At 29.9% G+C, this 5,033-nt stretch overlaps 1 non-coding gene across 1 annotated transcript; it reads right to left on the reverse strand.

Annotated features, from left to right (window-relative positions):
* Positions 1-3,613: 3,613 nt before the first annotated feature.
* LOC114074971 lies at positions 3,614-3,773 on the reverse strand. Its single transcript, XR_003575350.1, has one exon. It is a non-coding gene; the product is annotated as a U1 spliceosomal RNA (small nuclear RNA).
* Between the last annotated feature and the right edge of the window lie 1,260 nt (positions 3,774-5,033).

Here is a 5,033-nt window from a genome sequence, read left to right on the forward strand (position 1 = left end):
TATATATATATATATATATAAAACCTTCAATAAATAAATGATGAATCTGAATTACAATATAATTTTTGAAATCATGCAAAGAATCGTTAATTGTAAGAAAATTTGGAGGAAAAAATAGATGTTTAGGAGATAGGCCCGTCTCTTTCTTTTTTACTTTTGTTTTTTGTCAGTTTTTCAAAGTCAGTATTCAGCACTAAACTGTTAGAAAATCATAACTACCTATTTTGACATCAATTGGACTTCTTGATTTATTTATTTTAATATAAAAATCACTACCACTACCCATATTTGCTAAATTGTCTGCTGATAGAATTAAAGGTCCTAAAGTTGTGTCTATTGAGAGTAAACAACAAGGTAAACAGTCCTTTGTTAGAGAAGAGCTTTAATTTTATGAGTTCATCCTCTGTTTTCTGTTCATCCTCTGTTTCTCTCTGTGATATGTACGATAGAAAAAAAATGCTAAACATAATCGTATTTTGAAATATTACATATATATATTTTAAATTTAGCTTAGCTCACATTATGGTTTTGGTTTTGGTTAGTTAAGTTTGCACCATATATCAAATCAAATTATATTAATTTGGATTGGTGTAAAATTTGTCTTTTTTTTTTAAGTAAGTGAGAACAAAATATCAGTAACGATGCTTAATTGAAAATTAAGAGTTCGTTTTATTCTGCTTAAAACGACATAGTATGATTTGATTTTAAATTTTGAGCAAAATAGAGGCATAATTGAGAAATTAAGAGTTGATTACATAGATATAATTTACAAATTATGGTTATATATATAGGTATTAAATTTTAGATCGTGAATTAGGTATTTACTTTTATTATAATTGTTTTTTTACCTCTACTCTTTAGTTTGACGTAAATTTTTATTTGGATGATTTATGAGTATAATTATTTTACGATTAAATATTTATTTGTGTATTTTAAAATTAATTATTGTTATTATTTAATTCAAATATCATAATTATCTAAATATATCACAACTAAATTTAGTTTTTGCTTTAATACATTCATGGTAAAAAATAATTATTATATTTCTTAGAAATAATTAAACATTTGAGCAATGAATATGATTAATTTTTTGTAAAAAAATATTCACGGTAAGAAATTTTCAATAATTTAGTATTCCTTAGAAATCATTAAATATTTGGGTCACGAGTACAGTGTTTTTTTGGTAAGGAAGCTATATATATAATGGCTGTACTAGGTTATGGTATACTTTTTAATTTATTTGATTGATTTTAAATCTATTATGATTAATATTGAAATTAAATGTATTTGTTTTAATCAATTTTCATTTGTCTTTGATGATAGATGAATTGATACGAGATATTTAAGATGAGAGCTTTAGAGTTCAGTGTATTCTATTTGTGGATACATAGAACGGATTAATAAGACGCATAATTGATGTAATTGTAAGTTAGAAATGTGACGGTAAATTTTGGAGACTAAGAGTTTCAGTTTAAGCATGACCAGGTATAATATATGGAGTGTAAATTCAGTGAGGCGATGCATGAGGACCTTCAGTACAAGAAGAAGTTTGTTATCATTCTTGATTAGAAAGTTCGAAAATTGGGCACGATTAAAGAAGTCACTAGAAAAATTGGAATTGACATGAGGGATAAGTACCTCACTTGTTTGAGGATTCAAGTAATACTCCCTTCATGTTTTAACTCACCTTTTACTATTGATCATTTTTAAACGAACAATGGATAAATGGATATCTATTATAACGATATTTTTATCATTAGGGGTGAGTTACTTTTTAAAAAAATGGACAAGAACATTACGGAAGTAGTGAATTGAAAATTTCAGGTTAGGTTATGTTTGGACAAAATATGAGCAAGATGACGTCTAGAAAAATTCATGATAAGGCTGATTGGGTAAAACATCTAAGTAGAATTGTTTTTCTTATTTCTAAGACGTTAAGGAGTCCATAGGATTTTTTGAAATTGAATTCAGGTGAGTAGAACTTCTGATATCGAATATAAAAATGTTAAGATTTAAAAGTGTTGCGAAATGGACAATTTATGGAGAATTTCTGAGTTTCTATTTTGTGGACGCTGCTATGGCAGATGAATTAATTCTCACTATAGGAGGTATTTCCTCTGACGCAACACCGTTATAGTAAGATTAGACATTATAATCAGGTAAGTCCTTGTAAAGGTAGAAAGTTCTCTACAAGTGTCCATTCTTACGCAGAGAATGCCTTGGGGAAGTGCAGAGGTGATCTAGGGAGATTGTTTTTTTTCTAGTTTTTCATCATTAGTTTAGCAAGACTTACGTCCAAACTGTTCGATTGTACACACTCGGGGCTCATCTAACATGTCTTACACAATTATGTGTTAAATTTTCTAGTTAACATTGTTGACCCTCATAATTCTTGAATAAATGAATGATACTTAATAACTTTTTAATTTATAGAAATTCGAAGATTGAGTAACTCAAATAACAAGTTATAATATCACATCTTCATTATTTTGTAACAGTGTCAGAGTTATTGTGCGTAACATTCTTTTAAAAAATACATAACGAAATTTTACTTTTTCACGTATCATTGCCTAGATGTTTTTTCATATCTTTATTTAGCCATTTGAAAGTAATTTTATTTTTATTCATGATGGAGTGATATTTTTTATAATTATGTTATAAAATTTATTTTCTATAAGTTTTTTCGGAAATAGAAACTCGTGTAGGCAATAAGGCCAGAAAGCGTGGTATATCATCTCCAACTTTATCTATATATAAAGGGAAAAGGGTCTGAGATGCCCCTCAACTTTGTCATTTGGAGCTGATATACCCCTCGTTATAAAAGTGGCTCATATATGCCCTTACCGTTATACAAACGGCTCACATATGCCCCTACCGTTATAAAATGGCTCACATATACCCTTCATTTAACGGAAGTTAAAAAAATTAGTTTTAAATTTATTTTTATTACTTCTAATTTTAAAAAAAATTTATTTAGGGGATATATGATTCTTTTATCAAAGTTCAAGGTATATTTTAATATTTTTCATACATAAATTATTTGAGTTTCTTATTCTTATTTTGTTTTTTCTTTCATTCCTTAGTTTAAAGAAAAAAAATTAAACTATTTTTTTGTGTGTATTGTAATTTAATTTCGTATTCGAAGAAAAAATTTGGTCATCTACAATAAGTTTTACAAGAATATTAGTGAAACATAAATAAATTTGATTATCAAAATAATAATTATAAATTAGTCATTGAAACAAAAAAAGTCAAAAAAAAATGTATGACGAGGATTAAATTTACTCATATGAGATTATATTTTGTAGAAAAAGATAATAAAAATTTAGATTAAAATTTGTTTTTTCATTTCCGTTAGAGGAAAAGGGTATATGTGAGCCATTTGCTTACAAGTAGGGTATATATGAGTCACTTTCATAACAAGGAGTATATCAGCTCTAAATGACAAAGTTGAAGGATATATCAGAACCTTTTCCCCATATATAAATTTGTTCTCTTGTGTACGACAAAACCAGAATCTCAACCTCAATTTTAGACTTATTTCATTGATGTTTTTACTCTCAATCCAGTAACATGGAAATCTATCAAGAGAAAAGTTGTGAACTATAATTGGCAAGGGCCGCGCGAACGCAGGCCCCCATAGCAATAAATTATAACATAGGCTCGACCACTTGGGCCGACCTTAGGCAGGCACCCCTCCGAAGTGCAATGGAGGTAACAAGCCTAGGCCATGGGTCTTATTGATCGCCCATTGACCCCGTCCAGGTAAGTAAGTATTTTAGTAGCCCAGCTCATTATTAATATTACTATTTTTGCTCCAATTTTTCTCTTAGATGCTAATGTGGGAGAGAATAACTCAAAATGTCATTTACTTTCTTTTTGGAAATAGGAAAAGAAAAATTAAGGAAGCCTATATTCAAACACTGTAATGTAATACACATGCTCATATCCAGATGCAAACAAAGAATTAAAAACATACAAGAAACATCAAAATCAAGCTCTGAAACAACAACTATCTAGAGAACAATTGAAATAAATTTATCAGTATGCCTTAGCTCAAACACACATCGATCCAGACACTCGAAATAAACATTTATATGAACTGCAATAATAATCAAAACTTGTTTAAAGGGTCTTCACATATCTGTTGTGAACCAAGCTAACTCTATAAAAAGTTCCCATTACGGAATACATCTGGGTTGCTGGTTTCTCTTACTTGCCAAGAAACTGTGATATGTAATGCAAGTGCCCGACTCACTAAAATCGATTATCCATTTACTGATACTTTATGGCTTTGCTTGATTCCCTATTGGAATAATTCCCTTGAAATAGCTTGTTGGGGTAACGGAAACAAAGTGTCGCCTTGCCTTGACTTTTGCTTATGCAAATGCATTGGGGTTGATACTAGGCAGGAGTGTACTTGTTTTCTTGTATAGGTGTTCACTGGAAGTGCGACTGTCTGGCTATGTCTATTGTGATAAGTGACGAGGTAAATACTGGTGCATTGATTTGCAAAAGAAATAAAATATTGTTCCAGGGGAAAAAGCTTATTGAAGCTTTATGTCTTGTTAACTCTTTTATGGAAAATGAGATTTCCATTGCGACAAGTGAAATGCATTATGTTGAAGTATATCTTGAAGCTGAAAATGGAAAATCTGTTGAGGGTTTCAATGGTGAATATAATTTGCTGACAATTTCCATTTTTTCCTGCTACTAACTGTGAACAGAAGCAAGATCATGAAACTAACAGTAAACAAAAACTGAGAAACGAGTCGAAAAGTTGAGAAGAAAGGGAACTACTTTGCTACCTTTTTTAGTGCTCTGCAACTGCAGATTTATATGACAATTACACAACGTTTGAAGCTAAAAATAGTGGAACCACTAACTCCTAAATTAAGAAGTAAAGCCATGATAAACTACTTCCCTAAAGACTAGGACAAAGGTGAAATAACTTGACATTATTTGCTAATAGGACTCTATGTAACAGACTATTTTTCCTGCTACTAACTTCCTTGCTGTAAGCATTCCCGCGA

The sequence above is a fragment of the Solanum pennellii genome, chromosome 11 (assembly GCF_001406875.1).
Source record: "Solanum pennellii chromosome 11, SPENNV200".
Lineage (NCBI taxonomy): Eukaryota > Viridiplantae > Streptophyta > Magnoliopsida > Solanales > Solanaceae > Solanum > Solanum pennellii.